Here is a 19,460-nt window from a genome sequence, read left to right on the forward strand (position 1 = left end):
TTGAGGTTACATCAGTTACTAATGGTACAAGTGTCGAGCAAAAAGGCAAGGCTATAATTGTGTTTCTATAATTCACTTATATTCTTATATTTCATACTGAGGTGAAGATAGTAGAAGTCAAGGGAATAGAGTCGACAAAAGAGGATAAGAAACCAAAAGAGCAAGAAGATACACGGGCTCTTATATAATTGTTGAGTGCAAAACCATCAGAACCATTGACTCGAACACCTGGATGACAAAGTGACACCTACTCAAGAGGAACAATAATAGGTATCTAGATCGACTATGAAGAGTAAACAATTACAAATATCACTACCTAGTGATACAACCTCATGATCTCAAATTATGACACAATTAGAAGAGATGATAGATGAGTTAGTAAGCCTACGTGAGGTAATCACTTTACCCATGTATGACTTAAAAAACTTGAAATTGGAGAAAATGTGGGATTTGCAAACTTTGATGAACCGTAAGGAAAAGCAAGAATAACTAAGGAGAGCACAAAAAGAAACAAGTATTACATACTGTCAAAGACATTTTTCCTAATGAATTTGGAAACATTGACTTGAATAATTAACATCAAATTTTGGATCAGTTAGTCTCTAGAGAACTTGTAAATATACATGTAGAGCTTTCTAATTTAGTCACACATTTAGAAGAAATTTTGAAGACTATTCATTTGTGTATATGAAGCTTTGCGATGTTGAGTTCTTCACATCGGAGAATCAATGATCTATTGATTTAATATATGCTGACATGAGGGCTTGTATTATATCATTGGGAGAGAATGCAAGTTCAAGCTCACCCTCATTTTATAATTTAATATTTGGTTAATAGAGGATAGCTAAGATCATGGCTTGAGATAATGAAACGAGTAATAAATTGATGTTAATTTAATTTATGTTGCTACCACAGTTGGAGATTATTCAGAAGGAAGTGTCTCTAACACATAATATCTTGAAGAAAAACACATTTCACACATATTGAAAGCCTAATTGATCTAGCTGTTGAGCTAGAAATTTAAATTCAAATTTTGAAAAAGTAAAGGAGCAATGGAATAAAGGCTTTGCAGAAATTTTGGCAAGTCATCAAAAGTTTTTTGATAAGTATAAGATAGCCCCAACAAACCCCAACCCATAAGTGACAAAAAAGGGAGAAAATAAGATTCATAGCATAACAAGAGGGAAATATACTAAAAATATGTCATAGACACTAGAGACAAATTCATCAGATGGAACAACACCAATAAATCTAGGTTGTAGATCAAATTATAGTCTTAGGGGGAGTGTTATTGTATAAAATGATAATTCATGACAAAGTGTTTTTGCCACTAATTCCAAAGTGGGAGATTGTTGATATCTACACCTTAGTTTCCTATTAGTGTCCAAATACTTCATCATTTACTAGGAAAGGTTGGACAATCATCACTACGACTAAGATGTCTAGTAAAGGTCAAGTACATAAGGACTTGTTTATTTTGTTGAACAATTCAGATATTGTCGGGCACCCCAATTGAGACTAAGTGCATATATAAGTCGAGCTTACATAGTTGAGACTGAGTAAATTGTAAGATAGCTTTTTTTGAGTGAACGTAATATATCAAATGTGTAGAAGCCGAGTGCTAGCACAAATGTTAGTTATGACCAAGTGTCAGAACATTCAAATTTTGAGCAAACCAATTTTGTCATATGAGTTTGTGATCGCACATACATCTATGTAAATATTTTTTGGTCAAATTTTATACAACATTTAATGATTGTAGAAACAATTAAGATGGAGTTTACACGTCTTTACAAAAGGTATTGATCTCGAGGAAGGTAGATCAACCAATCAGAAAATCAGAATTGAAACAAAAAAAGGGGTGAATTGTGAACTGTTGATTATAATCGAGAACTTTCAAAGATTACCTACTTAATGAGGGCTCTAACCCTATAATCATTAGGATGAAAGAAGGAATGGAGAACAAGCGATCAATAATGAATGGGTGAATGTGCAAGTAAAGGAGTGAACAAGGACAAAACAAAGCAAGGAAGACTAAGTCTAAAAGGAGATTAGATAGAACAATCTAAGAAATGAAAGACATAACAAAGATATTAGAATAAGAGATCAAATTAAGACATTGAATAGAGGAGATCCAAAATCAACTTTCAAAGAAAATCGAGAGTGAAGTACTGAAACAATTTTAACAGATTGAGTCAAGGAAAATCTCTTAACAAAGTAATCCTAGTAGATCTATTTAGAATCTTCTAACAAAATCCTTACTTGATTGTAAGTGTAAAATCTTTTAACAAGGTACGACCTAACAGTCTTAAAGCTTTTAACAAGACAGACCCTTCACCAAGTGGATCATCTATTACGACCAACATTGTAACCCTAACAAGTTAACTTTATTGTTGTAACAGTGAATATTTGTGGGTTTCATCCCCACCCTAGTTTTACTTTCACATTGAAGTGTTTATGGGTAACCAAATCATTTGTGTTATGTGTTGAAACTTTTCATGGATGTTATGTTTTAATTTCATTTCAGCATTACAATTTTGATGATAGATCTAAGTTATGAAATGAATTAGGTGCAAATTTAGTTTAAGATCCATGTTCACCCCCCTCGTAGTATATTTTTCCCATTAAATCCTTCCAACACAAAACATGGGCTTCTTATTATTGCTGCAAATGTAGAATTACAATATGCAAACCCACATGGGCACCTTTCTCACAACAGTCTGCAAGACATAGCTGCAACTATCACCCAGACTGCCATAGATAACCTATTGGCCTTCCTTATATAGGCAATTTTAACTGTCAAGAAGGTTCTAGACACTAAGCTATAATACTTGAGGCTGACCAACCTCGTATATATCATTTCATTATACTTTATTACATAGGATCAATTCAAAACAATTTACAAATTACATTTTCAGATGGGTCCACTTCTGGAGACCATAACTAGCAAATTGTTAACCTAATGGGCTATTATACTCGATTTTAGAATCCTTAGCTAGCGATCTACAATGGCTAATCATCCAAGCGTCCATTAATTGAGGTCTTGCCTTGTTTTAGAGCCATCTAGGCCTTCATCATTGGACCTAAAGTTTGGATAGCCAATATTCATACCAAAAATGTACAATAACTGCACCAATACATATGATATGACAATAAAATCATCTAGCAAGCTAATATGTTAAAGTTGAACCTCTACATATGAGATTACAACAATCCAAGCACATAATACGAACTTATTAAATTAGCAAGCTCTGAAAAATAACAACTCTACACAAGAATAACCCTTATTCAAAACACAAAAAATTGAAAACTGGAAATAGAAATATTTTTGGGTGATGCAAGATTACCCTTACACCAAGATGCTCCTGTATCACAATGCTAATAAACTTTTGTCCATTAGAAGAGGCGTGGGTGATATTACAGATAAGGTTGAGGTCCCAACAAGAGAAGGGTCATGATATGATGATTGAGTAAAAATTCTATGTTGGCATATGAAGATCCATGTGTTGTTGACACTTCTTGACAAACTCACAAGCTTCATGTTCCATGGTCAACCAATAGTATACTACTCTAAGAAGCTATTTGGCTAAGACAATGTTATTTGTGTGAATATTGCAAGTTCTTGTGTGTACTTCTTGCAAGGCCCCAACAAGAGAAGGGCCATGATATGATGATTGAGTGAAAATTCTATGTTGGCATATGAAGATCCACACGTTGTTAACACTTATTAACGAACTCATAAGAATCATGTTTCTTGGTTAACCAATAATATACTACTCTAAGGAGCTATTTGATTAAGACTATGCCACTCATGTGAACATTGCAAGTTCTTCTGTGTGCTTCTTGTAATGCATGGTTAGTTTATGTAATGCCTAAACACTAAGAGATAATGTCATGATAACCTTGATGATATAGGGTGTCTCAAATTATAATTAAGCTATAAGATCGACAAATAAGGTTTTTATGCTAGTTTCAAGTGAGGTGGGGGGAAATGATACTATTTTTAAGGTAGGCATAAATGTCATGCTACAGTGGTGATCATGGGTTGATAAGCTTAAACATTATTTTTGTATCCATAGTGTTATAAGTGGCACATGAAGCTACTCAACTAAGAACTAATATTTAGATGTGTTGTGCAAAACATCTATTACAGATCCAATTATACCCATAACATTAGTTACTTTGTTTTAGAGTCTAGGATATTGCGAGAACTAGAGGGCCTATGTAGTGCCTCTTGTGGTTGCATTCCATTCCATATTATTTTATTCAAGTTGGACTCTATTTTATTCTATAGCTATAGTATGATGTGATAAAACATTGCACTATGTGATGCATATGTTTCAAAAGCCTGCATTAGGTAATGATTTTGTCTTTACATATTCCAACTAAATTTACATGTGTAATGAGGCATCGTTATAGAAAAAAAAAATCATTGATTTGTATACCAAAATTAATCAACCAATAAGTTTGGTCATGCTTATCCTTATCTGATGTCCATCCTTCCACATAACGAGTCATCTAAAAAACCACTTCACATAATTTGCCAAAAATAATGTTGATCTAAAATAGATTTCAATATCGAAGACAGGTTTTTGCTCTGCCAGGGTTTCATGCAATCTTTGAGTTTCCTTGTGTACGATTCTCTGTCTGAGCTTTCCTTTTGTGTTTTCCATTTGTCAAATTGCATTTATTGTGAGAGTTTTTAGGCTAGTTTATAATGGCCTTGGCCAGTGGTGACCCAATTGTTGATATTGGTGTTCACGCTGCTACTTCAGAAAGCCATGGCACCTCCATTGAAAAAACATCCTCGAATGTTTGTCCTGAAGGTTTTTCACGAGGTAATCCTGATATTATTCTTCCTTTGCAATAATTTGATGTGGCTTGTGATTGGTTAGAACAACATACCTTGATAGGGTATTTTGTGGGTTAGACTCCTCCTAAAGCCATGCTTTGAGAATGGATTAACAAGAGTTGGACTCCTCATGGAGTCTGCTTTGACATTGTGAAAAACCTTACCAAAGGTTTTTTTTATTTCACTTTGCCAACCTGTCACAACAAGACGCAGTTTTTAGCAATGGTCCTTGGTCTTTGCATTCTTCTCTACTTGTTTTTCAAAGGTGATCGAGAGATTTCACTATCTCTAACAACAAAAAGCTTAGCGTTCTTGTGTGGGTAGAGTTCTCAGGTTTACCCTTGTCATGTTGGCCTTTTATTGAGTCCATTACCAATACTCTTGGAAAAGTTATTACAAAGGAACATGATTTTTTTTCAATGCTCATCCTCAGAAACATGTTTGCATTGAGGTTGATCTCTCCAAGGATCTTAAGGATTTTGTGGAGATATACATTGGTTCCCAAACCTTCTCTTAAAAGGTGCTTTATTTAAACCTACCTAACACCTATTATAGGTGCCAGTCAACGGAACACAAGATTAGGGATTGCCCTTTGGTTGTGCCTAGGGTTAAACCCTCGCCTAAAGAGGTTCCTGTCAAACTAGCAAAAGGGAAGCAAAAAGAAGAATGGACTACTATTGAGCACAAGGGCAAGGCTCCCTTGGCTCCTAAACATACATATGTGGTTTTTGTTTTAGTTCCTCCTATCTCAATAGGAGTGTGAATTCCAACCATTATAGGGATGCAAGCGATTTTTTCAGAACCAAACCTTGGTGTTTCATAGGTTTCAAACCCTGGTTCACATGGGATTAATGTGGCCACTAGGGCTAACACCTTGGTTATGATTTACAACCCTCTTACTGTTTCTTCTATAACAACTCAGAATGTGTGACATTCTTGCAGTCCTCCCGGATGTGCTGAGAAACTAAAGGAGAAACATTGAGCCATCAGTCCAGAGGATTTTCCTTCTAGCTTTAACCTAGTTTCAACTTTCTTGCAGAATAGATACTCTTCTCTCCAGGACAAGGAAGATATGGAAGAATTTTCATGAATTTTTTTATCATGGAATGTGTGAGGTCTTACAGACCTCTCCAAAAAATACTATGTCAGGGATACCCTGATAGACTTGGTAATTTAGATTTTCTCTATGTGAAAGAAGTTAAGATCTCTGGTTTCATGCTTTCCTCTACATGTTGTGTCATTTGGCTAGATGACATTATGTTTTCCTTTTAGTACAATTCTGGTAGGGGTGGTGTAGTTACTCTTCTATCACCTCATCTTCATTTTGCTATTATTTCGCACAGTTCTGACCCCATGCACAAAATCCTTTGGCTTTTGCTTTCTATTAACAATCATTCTTTTGAATTTATTAATGTTTATGCTCCCAATGATGTTATGAAAAGATCTCAATTGTGGGGTTGGCTGGCTGACAACTTGCCTCCAACTACTTAATTTATGTGTGGTGACTTCAATATGGTTGAGCTGGCCTTTGACAAAGATGTCATTTTGTCTTTTCGCTGGATAGCTAGGGAAAGGGAAGCCTGGTACTACATGCATAATAAATTGGGCCTTTTTTATCCCAATACTAATTGCCACCAATATAGTGGGGTTCGGCACACTTGGTCCAACTTTCGAGCTGGCTTTGATTGCATTTTAAAATGTTTCAATCGTGCCATGATTATTGCACAATCTTTTTTCTCCTTTTCTGAGGATTGAGATTTACCTGTCATTCCCTTGCTAGATGTGACGCTATTAGACCACTATCCCATTTATTTTGCTATCTCGTGGCACACAGCTATCTAGCGAGTTGTCAGGATTCAATTTTTCCTCAACACATCAGTGTTGATGCATGCTTCCACTATTGCTCATATTCTACATGTCTAGAATTTGGAGCCATGTCCACATTCCTAAACAAGGTGGATTCAACGGTGGAATGATGCCATTACCAAAACCACTCACTTTTTATGCATCTATGGGCGGTAGTTGGCAATTTTTAGAAGGTGGTCTTATGAATCCACTACCACTACTCTCAAGAAAGCTTTTGAGGCTCTCATTCTTAACCCTTTTGATGTTGATTTGTAAATTCAACTTGCCAAACTTTTCCATGACAAATAGGTTGCAGATAATTATGCTGCTCGAGGGGCCCAAATCAAAGCTCACCTCCATTGGTTGGAGGTTGGTGATAAAGCTTCGAAGGAATTCTTTCAGGCTCTTTGAGCCCGTCATACGAATTTTGGGATTAAAAAATCAAACAAGGCCATTCTATTTTCTCTAGTCTCCTTGACATCCTGCAAGCTTTTGTTCATCACCATGAAAATGTCTTTGCTTCATAGGGAAATTCAATTGCTTGGGAGGAAGGCCTCAGAAAGTGTATTTCTATTACTCCAAACTACCTAACAGTTGAGCAACGTGCTTACCCTCCGAGACCTTAAAGAGGCAGTTTTCTCCATGGCCAATGGCAAGTCCCCTCAATGTGATGGGTTTCCTTGTGAATTTTACAAACACCTCTGGGAGTATATTGGTCTTGATTTGTACAAAGTTTATCTTGAATCCTATTACTCTAAAAGCCTAGGAGCTATTATCAACAAAGGAAACATCAAATTCATACCTAAAGCTGGAGATCCTAAGGATATTTGTAATTGGTAGCCCATTACCCTTCTTAATGTGTCCTATAAGATTATTGCTAAGGCAATTTCTCTTAAAATTTGCCATCTCCTTCCTTTAATTATGCAACCCAAGCAAACTGGCTTTATCAAATCTAGATGTATTCTTAACAATATTATTGTTGTCTAGGAAGGTATGGAGTGGGCTCACAAGTCTAATAAGTGATCTATTTTCTTGAAAATAGATTTTGCTAAAGCCTATGACTGGATTGAATGGCCTTTCATTTTGGCTATGCTCTAGGCTCTTGGTTTTGGTCCCAATTTTCTGCTATTTGTGGAGATGCTCTTTAGATATGCTAATGCTTGCATTACTATCAATAATTCCCAATCTGATGCCTTTGGGATTTTTCGTTCCATCAGGCAGGGTTGCCCTCTGAATCTGGCATTATATGTTTTTGCTACTGAAGGGTTTGGCTACTTGTTAGCCCACTCTGTGTCTTCAGGTTTGGTTCGTGGCATTTCTTTACTAGAATCCTCTTCCAGTTGGTCAATGGTCATTTTACTGATGATTCTTTTGTCACTCTTTGGGAGGATGAAGAAAACATCAATAATGCCTTGAATTGCCTTGACATTTTTTGTCAAGCCTTTGGCTTTGCTATTCAATGTCATAAAATGCTCTATTATCGCCAATCTTTTTTGCCAGCTCTGCCTTTGCTTAACCAGTTTGAATGCAATGAGTCACACATAGAGATATTTTTTGCTTTTTAGGCTAGTGGATTTGTGGAACGTTGTGCTTGCCAAGATTACAAAGAAGCTAGACTATTGGCTTACGAAACTATTTTCTCTTGTGGGCAAATTTCAAATTTGCTCTAAAGTTCTTACAACTATGCATGTCTATTAGTCTTCCTGTTGGGCTCCTTCAAAAGCATCCTATCAGAAGTTAGAGCGATTGCTCCGTGATTTTCTTTGGGCTTCTAGTCCCGACCATCATGGCTTTCATAAAGCTGCTTGGGGTTTTTGTTGTCTCCCTAAAGAGTTTGGAGGCCTTGGCCTCCTCTCAACACAAAAGCAAAGCCTTGCTCTTTGTGACAAGTGTATTATTTGTACCATCATTGGAGATGAAGCTTGGAAGATTTTGGTTTGGCATTGCATTTCCTTTGGGTTTCCTCTTAACAAACCTACATGGAAGGGGATTGGCTTTCAAACCCTTCTCATCATGTGAGAACCCATGCACATATAGGGCTCTTTTGTTATCAAGAGCATATGGAAAGCTTGGGAAGTTGTTAAGCCTTGGCTTCGCTGGTTTGGTGATGAGTTCCATGATTGATTCTCTTTGAACCATTAGAACATTCGGTGGTCTCGTTTGTTTTCCATCCAGGGTATTCCCCTAGCCAAGACTCAAGGTGCTAGTGCTCTGTGTTTTTTCAAATGAGGCATCAAGACTCCTAAAGATCTTTTCTCTAGGGTCTCCATGAGTCTAAGATATTGGGAAGATATTCAAGTCTAGTACCGTCTTGCCCGTTCAGATCGACAGACTTTTGACTTATTGCTTTCTGCAATTCCAGGCCACTTAATGCATAAAGTGGATATCCAGTCCATTTGACCTTGGTGGATTGATTGGAAGTGGTATCTTGCCACTCCTTTCACTAGCTACTAGCCAATTTTGGGATATAGATGGCTTTCTCCCCATCTGTCGATGGTGGATACACTTAATTAGAGATGGCATTTACAATCTTACCTTTCTCAATGGAGAAAGCACTTTGATACTATTTGGAGTGCCATTACAGAACCCAAGATTGCTCATTTTGCTTGGTGATTGGCTTTTCAAGGTCTTCCCCTTGGGCCTTAGCTTAAACATATTGGGGTTCCGGATCCTAGATGTCCATTTTGTGGCTAACCAGAGTCCTTCCTACATATTTTTCAGTTTTGTAGACGTGCTCAAAACTATTGGCACTAGATTCATGATTTTTTTAAGCTATTTCGACCTGAACCCTTTTCTTGGCATATGGTTATTTTGGGTGATTCCCCCATGATCCCTAGAAAATTTACCTAGATTTAGAATACCTTCAGGATGGAGATTTTGTTCACTTTGTGGAAAGATAGAAATACAGTTCTTTTCACTCATAGTTTTCTTGATATAAATATTGCTATGTACACTAAAGTGTGCATTTGTAATAATGTAATGATGCAGATTCAAGTGCAAGCAAACAAGGTGGCCCACCTTCAAGAGCTTCTTAATCACTAGGGTAATGCCCCTTGTACTATTGCCAGAGTACCTCTAGATGCCTCAATTAATACCATGCTGCCCAGAGGTCGCTGTCGGGAGCGCAATTCTTTAGGCCGCCGCTTGTACACACCGTGTTCGCAAGCTTCCAGTGATGGTGGTTGGCAGCATTGCTCGGTTTCCTTGCCATGTGGTGGCACAGGCTGGTCCCCGACTCCTCCTCCTAGTCCTCAGCGTGTGGTTTCTGGAAAGTGGCTCTTTCGCTTGGAATTGGCCATCTCACCTCCGCGACCTGATACAAATGATGCTGACCAGGCCCCTGATGATGTTGCTGACGGCTGGACTGTTCCTAGCCCGCCTACCAATCCTAGGGATGACTCGAAATTTCATAATCAGGATGAACCACCTCCCTCAACTGGCATTGCTTTAGCTACCTGAGGGTTGCTCCTTATATATATATATATATATATTTTGATGAATAGTTGTTGATTCTTGCTTCGGCCGTGTGAACTCTAGCGAGGTGATCTTGTATCTCCCAACCCTTTTTTATGAATTGTAATCTTAATATATTATTTATTAATAGAAAAGGATTATTCATCAATTTTTTTTTTTTTTTTTTTCTGATAAATCCAATCCTAACGGTTAAAATTGTAAACTAACAATTTACTTATGCTCTTAAAAATTCCACAATTTTGTAAAATAGTCAATTAAACCACAAATTTTACAAATTAAACAAAGATACCTATTATAATCACTTCAATACTTTCTTTTACAAAAACAATTCATATCTATTTTTTTAAATCAATATATTTAAAAAACTAATTTTGAAATATTATTTTAAATTTATAACATTGATGAAATTACATGATTTAATCACTTATTAAAAATTACTTATTTCTTATAATTCCACAAGCCTAGCAATCCAATTAAATCCATCCCCACCGAGGAAATGAGGGAATAGGAGAAAGGATGAGCGAAGCAATTTTGCTTTCTTAATGGGGTGCAATCTATCCTGGGCTTGGGGTTTGTAGTGGGCTTGGCATGAAGATCTTAGGAGTGCTTATATTCTTTTCTCACGCATATTTGAATATTTATTTTTTATTTTATTCAGTAAAAGCCCACCAAAAGATTTCTCAGTTCTTAGTGTGAGTGGATGTCTACTTTATGAAGGGAAAAAAGAATTTGCCGTGGGGCACTATACGTGGAATGATGAAGGGGATTGAAAGTAAAATGGGCAGCACATTTGATATCTAGTGCGCGGAGTCTGCATTTGTCTGCTTAGCTGAAAAAAGTAGGCGAGAGCCATTGGATATGCCTCAAGCTCATGGGAATTGTTGAGAGTTTCAGTTTGGATACGATCTGGAATTGTTACCCAACTTTGATAGCAACCAAGTTTATTAGACTGTTTTGAAACCTCAGTTGTTCTCATTAATGTCATATCTTCTTTCCATAGATTCGGTCAAGGTATGTAGAAACTATCCAATTTCTTCAATGGGTGTTCTTTTCGACGCATATTGCATTTGCAAAGAATATATGTTTTTATGGAATTACAGGTTGTGGCTTTGTTGAGTTTGTGATGTATGCCAAACTCAGCTATTTAAATTTGTTTAAATTAATTTATCCCCAATTAGGCTTTGCGTCCACGAAGTAATCAATTATGAGCACACAGAGCTCATTTATTAAGACAAATACACGCAGCTATCAAGTTCTTGGTTTCTGAGCTGGGAATCATTGTGGGTATGTTTGCAATTTATACCAACATAGGCACCCGTGGACTTGATGAGATTTTCTAAGCTAGGGAACATTGTGGGTATGTTAGTAATTTGTACCAACATGAGTAGCAGTAAAATTAATGAGATTTCTAATCTTGGGATTGTTTCGGGTAGTGGTGTAATTTAGACGAAAATAACGTTATTTGTAAGTAAGCTATTTGATAATTTTGTTTGAGCGTGTGATTTGGGTAGTTGGGCGTGACTGCATCTATCTGTTCATGTACCCTGTATTTATGCAAAGGTTCTTTTTAATTTTGTATGATTCAGGTGGAGGTGAAGTACTGCTAAAAGACTGGTATTTGGAACCCTGACCAGTATTTTCGGAAACCGGGGGTTTGATTCTGATTCTTTCAAGTTCTAGGGAATAACAACAATGGTAAGCATGCTGGTTTTGTTTCGTATGTGAAGGGAAAGTCAGCAGTGTTGGCTTTTTTGAGTGCTGGGGCAATGCAGACTGTGAGCTACAAAGAAGATGGTGCATTTGGGGGGAAGGGCAGCTTCCTCCCACAGTCATCTGGTATGTCATGGTGGACTGGAGGTGGGTCTCAAATGATGATTGGGGGATCATGCAATTCAATCAAGACTTTATTTGTAGACCACTCTAATGTCCTTCCTGCCCCTGTGAAGGAAACTGCTGTCCTGTGTCACCAGCTGCATGTGCCGGGAAAAACTCTGCCAGAGAACGAAGGTCTGAATATGTGGCCGATGAGATTGCAGTCCTTGTCAACTCAATCTGGTATGCTTGAAACTTCGGATAATATTCAATGACTTTTGGTGCAGTCTCGCATTCATTCAAGATTCATGTTATGATTAAATCTTGGATTTTACTTCTAGTTTATTGTTATGTAAAAATGTTAAACATGAAACTCGTCCAGAGTCTTTTGTAATTAGTAGAGCGAAGTCCTCGTGAAATATTGTTGAAGACAAAAAAATATGGTAATATGTTTCGTTGTTCTCCACATTTGAAAATTCCATGGTGTCTTATACATTAATGTATTTATGTTCATAGAAAATAAATTGAAAGAAGCTTTCCACAAATGGATAAAGTAGGTTAATGTATCCCAAAAGTATAGCTATTTACAATAGCAAGAATGAGCCACGAAGGAGCTTCAGCATTGAAAAGAAATAAGAGGATCTAATTGTGCCCGATTCTACATAATCTAGGAATGACCAATTGTTTGTGCATGCAGAGCCATCCTTCATCATGGAATTCTGTATTGTTAGTAGCAGAGCTATTATAGAAATATGATACTTTTTTTGGAGTGCCTGGTGGTAGGTCTGCCACCCAATTACATTATTTTGAAACCAAATTTTCACAAGTCATTTAGCAACTTAACCACGAGCAGTTTGTGCCGACAGAGGCATATTATCTTCATCATAAAATTTTGTACTGTTAGTCATAGAGCTACTTTGGAAACATGTCTTTTTTTGTATTTGGTCGGACTGCCACCCAACAACATCATTTTGACATTGAATTATCACTGTTCACTTAGCAACTTAATCTATCACTTCCCAGATTGTGGGTGTAGTTAGTATCATGTATGCACGATGAGAAGATTAATCATCGGATAAGACAGTTGTGATCTAGTGAATTTTTTCCTGTATCAGTGGTCTCCTTGTTTTCACGTATGATTCTTTTTTGGTGTAAATGATAGCAATCAACTATTATTCATCACAAACATCTACTGAGACAAGAAGTAAACTGGCTGGGTTTGGTCAACTAAAATTCAAGAATACATACTATCAACCACTTGGACCTGGTGGATCTGTTATGAAACAACTCATCGTTCACAAATATGAATGATAACAATTGTGTCCCAGAGAAGAACCAGAAAGAGGTTTATTACCTATAAAGAGTGCAAATACATGAAGAGGAGAGATGTTGACAAGGAGTACATTGCAATCTATAGGAGAGAAAATGATACATCCTCATTCTAGCAACCTTCCATAGTTTGCGAAAGGGATAAACCACTAAGAATTGGTTAATATGATACATATGAGATTGCATGACTCAAGGATGATTTTGGTGGGGCATAGAATGGATATTTATTATTTAACTTGTCATCATAATCAGGACTGACAACTTCAAAGTTGATATTAATTTAAATATGCACTGAGAGTTATCCAAATAATTTAAGTTGCCAATCCCTTTGCTCTTACATTTATATTGTAGTGGGGTTGTCACCTCGAGTCTTTTGGATACCTCTTGTTGTATTCCATTAAGTCTTGGTTTCATCTGTAACATATTAGGATGGATATGATTATTCATCAGACACAAATATAATACAAACGTGTAGCTGATGTTACTAATTAGACTTTCCTTAAATCTTTCAATGTACTAGTTTCCTAGAAAAGTTTGATTTAGATGTCAGCTGCATACATTATATATGTCCCATTTATTGTTAAGAGTTAAATGTCTATAAAAGTGTTGGTCATCAAGGTTTCCCATATACCTACCCAACACATCAAAAGCTCAATTTGATGTAATAAATTGTCATTAGTTATCAACAATCAATATTTATAAACATGACCAATCATTTTTGTATGGTTTCAACCTATGGTTTCCCTATGCTAAACTAGCACCTTGTTATCTCTCTTCACTCATGTGATATTTTTATATTCTATAGATTTCCATTACCACATTTAAATGTAAGAACCTGGTCAATATATGAGAGTGCACAATGTACCTTTGGGTACGGAAAGATATTATTTTAAGACTACGTTGAATTTATTTTTGGAGCACATAATGCGGCATGTTCTTGGGATCACATATTCAACAACCTATGAGTAGACTCTTTAACTAGCAGTTCTGAAGTTTAGGAACTTATTTAGTTCATCTTATTGAGGAGTGCAATTGAATTTGTCCCAACTTTTTGATTTTAATTTTAATTATAAATCAGGCATCATGTAGCAGGAGCTATTGTATGACCTATTTTTTAACCGTTGGGTTGTGCTTAGGAACGACAGTGAACATGTACATATTTTGGTAAAGCAACTGTCAACGAGATTTAGGAGTATCATACTGACAATATGATACGCACAAACACATTAGTAACACAAATTGTGTTTTGAAGTATCTCAATTGTATGGTTCTCTAATGCAGCAGCATTTTTATGGATTTTATGCATGTTGTCATCTCTGAAAATTTTGTTTTTCTAGATTTCCAATTATTTTCTTTTCAACTATTCAGAGAGCATTCTTGTGCATCTTTTGGTTTAAGCTTGGAAAGATAAGCAGTTGCACTTCTTTTTGTTGTGTTTGCTGAAAGAAAAGGCACTCTTGTGTTAGGCAGAAATGTTTCTTCAAGTATATAGCCATAGAAAATGCACTGGTTACACATGAATAATTCTGAATAGTTTCTTGACTTCAGCCCTACTGTATAACTAGCTTCCTGTTCTTTTCTGAAGAAACAAAATAACTTTCACCAAATTAGAGTGTGATCCATCATTTTGAAATGTAGGAAAGAGATCTTTTGTGCCTTACTTTGTGGATGCTGATGTAGACCACAATTTGTTTCGACTGTTTATATATTATTAAGCATCTACTTGCCCTTCAAATGTCTCAATTTCAACTTCTGCTTGAGGTTTTTGAAATGCGGATTATTGAACTCTTTTTCCTTATAGTTGCCTTTTTCTTTCTTGGGATGCTACTCTTCATCCATGAATTCTTTTTCCTGTCTCTGGGGCTGCTCATTTCCTCCAAATTTCCTCTCAAGAGCATGGACTATTGGACCCATGGATGCTTAGTTATTCAAAAAACAAAATAAATTCTTTATGTCTCTTGTTGCTCAGTGATGCTATCTTGGGATTTTATCACATGTTGCGCTTGATTCTAACGTGACAAATATTAATGCGATGTTTTGATAACTTTCTCTAGCCATCTCTGATATATAAGGCCACACTCACTCTTTTCTGGAAATCTTGATGATGCAAACACAGCTTCTGTGTGTCAAAACTGTTATTGTCATTACCTTATGTGCTGTTCGATATATTTAACTTACCAGATAAATGACAAAAACAATCTTAAGAGTTGATTCCATGTGGCAAAGAGGAGCCAATAGGGATGAGGAATTAGGAAATGCGTTAAGCCTTATGTGAGGGTTGTTTTTGGATTGGGCTTGTGTTGGCATACATAACTTGCAAGGAAAGTTTTGAGACTTTCTTTTACTTTGTGTGTTGTGTTGGGTGGATATTTTGCAACTGACAGTTTTGGGTAAAAATACAGTCACAAAATAGGATGACCAGCCACAACGTATGAGACAGAGTCACTCCTACCTTGAAGGTAAGACTCCCTCTTCTCACCGTTTCTTGGACTAACTCAAGGTAAGCAAGAAGTCGAGAGATTTTATAAAATGGGTGTTACCAATATCCTTTCTTCTTATCATTGAAGATAGAATCCACTTACTCGTGGAGCGAGTAATGGGCAGGGTGAATCTCTAACTACACTTCTATCAAGAGCTGGAAACAATCATACCGATAAACCTTTACTAACTCAAAGGCTAGCTGAAAGTGTACCGGTTTGGCTTTAAGTTTGGTTGTACTTCTATATTAAAAAGCTTTACAATTAGAGCACAAAGACTCCTAAAAGTAAGAATAACTTAACTGTTTTGCAAATTTAAGAAAGAATTATAAGCTACAAACAAAGCTTCTAGCTATATATATCCACAACCGCTCCTAGTCAAAGCTTCGGCTTCGATTGTTTCTTAAATCACTATGCTTTTTTATTGAACACACAATAATAACATGGATCAAGAAAATCGGCACAAATTACAGTCAAAGCTTCTAATTTGCTCTATCACAATTGCTTCCAGTCAAAGGTTTGAATCCAATTGCTTCTTTTATTCACTTTTCACCCAAATTTTGACTACACAATCAAAGTTATGCTTGCACAAATGTGGCAGAGCTTTCTTGCATACAACAAAAGATGATTTTTACAATGAGGGGGCACTCCTTTATATAGGCACAGGAGTTGAGAAAAAGATGGAGGAAAAAGTGGGAGCAACTCAACCAACTTTGACCCGGTCTAATGAGAAGAGAAATTTTAGGGTTACATGCAACTACACGTGCAACTCGCATTACATCTTTTAACATACATGTAACTTGCATTACATGTAATTACATTTTTTCATGCCATGCATCCTCTCGAACTACAAATATGAAAGAAGAAGAAAGAAGATAGAAAAGAAGGAAACAATCCTAGGGATTGTTTTGAACGACCTTGTACTTTGACGATGCAATCCCGGATAGTAATAGGATTGGGAGTTCTTGTATTTTGTACCACTGCATTCACCTTGATAACCATGGTGTTGCGTCTTTTGATAACGTCTGATTTTGATGAATTGTCCATTGTATTTGAAAACTTGATGTGATCCAGCATTTCTCGCTCAAGTTGTCGTGAATTCTCCTTTTTTGATCAACACAAAATGGAGTCTTTAACACTCTTAAAAACTTCTCGATGGCGTCCAGATGTAAATTCAGGACAACTTTCCATCAACACCTTTCACCTTTTTTTTTTTAAGCAAAGTGCTTGGAAGGATGGAAATGCTTTGAAACATGAAAGTGAAATGCGTGGGAATGTGTGCAAATGAAGATTGCTGATTTTCAAATGTGAATTAGGGTTTTCAAGACGTTATTGCATGAAAAATGGATTACATGTAAATGCAACATGTAATGAGGAATGGAAAATGAGATGACATGCAAATGCAGATGGAGGATGAGCTTTTACATGCAAGTGCGGATGACGGATAAGATGGAAAGCATGGAAAGATGTGGAAACATGTAATTGCTCATGAAGGCATGAATGCATATGGAGGGATGGAAATGGAAAATGGAAGTAGGATAATGAGTTTTATAGTCATCTTTGGTGAAAAGGTGAAGCCAAAATACATGAAAGATGAAAATGATATCTTTTTGACTTTTCAAAAAGTGACTTTTAATCAAAATCGAACCTTTGAGATGCAATTAAACGTAAGGCATTTCGTGTAATCGTGCCATGCAAGTGGATGCGAAAAATGAGATGAGTGAAAATGGAAGCGAAAAATGAGATTACATGCATGTGCGGATGGTGAATGAGATGAAAAACATGTAATCACATTTGTCGGATGAGATGCAAAGTGTAGTGACATGGAAGATGGAAGTGACACGTGATGATGCTTTTGCATGAAGTGAAGCAACAAGAAGTTCTTGGGAAAGAACTTGCAATTTCTTCTAAAAGAAGAAAAACGAAAAAGCAAGCAAGCAAAAAAACGAAAAACAAGCACAAAACAAACACATGCCTTTGGTCTTAAACTCAAACATGTCAACAAGCAAGTTACTTTTAAGTGCAAATTCGAATTTGGAATTCGGGGGAATTTCAGAAGTGTGAAAATGAGAGTTTTTATGATTTTTAAAGGCAAAATGCACTTTGCATGGCATATATATGGACAAGTGTACAATAACAAGCCATAATATGCATGGAAATAGCAAGATAAGTATATGAATTGATGCAAGTTTGAAAATCTCCACTTACTTGGAGGTTAAAGAGCCAAAATAACAAGTTTTATAGACTTTAAGACCAATTCTTCCTAAAATCCGGATTTTTTTCCATACTTGCATGTAATGGACATTCAATGGTTGAATTTAACATGAGAAGGCCAAAAACGTGGTCTCCAAAGACAAGAGCATGCATTAAAACTCAAAACCCCCTCTTGATCCAAATGTATGGGCTGAAATGCCATTTTTTGAGTTTTTTGAACAAAAAAATGACTTTTTAATGCAAAAATCTGGGCTGTTTTTGCAAAAACGTGGCAAAAAATGCATGTTTTGGAGTCATTTTTGATTTGTGAATGCAAAAACAACTTCCCCAAATGCATATACATGTATAAAAATGTAAAAAAGTGACCTTTAAACGCATAAAAGTGGATAAAAACCTCAATTTTCTAGGCTTTTTTAGCAAAAACGTGATTCATAAAAGGCATAATATGAGTCATTTTTCACTTCCAAATGCAAAAATGTGACCCTTGATGTATTGCCAATGAATGAATATACCAAAACGCCTCTTTACCTTGCAAAAACGTGATTTAAATCACTCAAAATGGATTTATTTGAAGATTTTTCCAAAAATGTGCCCTTGGAAGGAGTTTGGGAAAATATTTTTTAGCAAGATAAATCCATTTTCAATTTTGGAAAATCCATTGCCAAGGAAAAACGACCCTATTGGGAAAGATTTCATGCAAATCCACCAAGTAAATCTCTCACAATGAGCAAAATTGGGTTCTTGGAGAGCAAATGCATGTGTTTTTCCAAAATCGGACCTTTTGGGGTGATATGCATATTTTAAAATACGCTTTTGATCAAAATCGGACCTTTTGGGATGACATGCATATTTTAAAAACTCTCAACAAATTTTTTTTGGACCTTTTGGAGTGCATAACAAATTTCAAAACATGCATATGGTCAAAATCGCACATTTCGAAGTGCTATGCGTATTTTAAGTTGTATCTCACATTTTGGATGCAATGACACAAAAACTTACCTTTTGATGTAATGACATAAAAAAGGCCCAATTTTGATAGCCTTTTGATGTAATGACATAAAAAAGGTCCACTTATGTTTTCAAGTTGAACTTTATATGCAATGACATGTAAAATGTCTAATTTGATGGATTTTACATGTAATTGCATATAAAAGGTCCACTTTTGATAACTTAAAGTCATTTAATCAACTTAATTTCATAAAAATGTTACTTAATGGGACATAAACAACATTTATATATCATATTTAAAAATACAACACATAAATATCATTTAAAAAGTAACATTAAAATGAGCATTTAATTTAAAAATAAAAAATAAATTGAAACTATATAATTTATATAGTCACTTTAAGTGAAAAATAAAAAAGTAACTCAACTTAAAATTATAACATAAAGTGCACTATAGTTACTTTAAGTGAAAATTTAAAAGATAAAGTAACTTAAAAACATAACATAAA

The 19,460-nt window shown here is 35.9% G+C and overlaps 1 pseudogene across 1 annotated transcript in view; it reads left to right on the forward strand.

The window, feature by feature from the left end:
* The first annotated feature begins 10,998 nt into the window (after positions 1 to 10,998).
* LOC149541212 (nuclear transcription factor Y subunit A-1-like) overlaps positions 10,999 to 19,460 on the forward strand; it is a 125,687-nt pseudogene continuing 117,225 nt past the window's right edge. The window contains exons 1-2 of the transcript XR_016356494.1: positions 10,999 to 11,182; positions 11,758 to 12,226. The product of XR_016356494.1 is annotated as a nuclear transcription factor Y subunit A-1-like (transcript). The remainder of the gene's footprint in view (positions 11,183 to 11,757; positions 12,227 to 19,460) is intronic.

The sequence above is a fragment of the Cupressus sempervirens genome, chromosome 9, assembly GCF_028749045.1.
Source record: "Cupressus sempervirens isolate cs-2001-9-10 chromosome 9, ASM2874904v1, whole genome shotgun sequence".
In the NCBI taxonomy this organism is placed as follows: domain Eukaryota; kingdom Viridiplantae; phylum Streptophyta; class Pinopsida; order Cupressales; family Cupressaceae; genus Cupressus; species Cupressus sempervirens.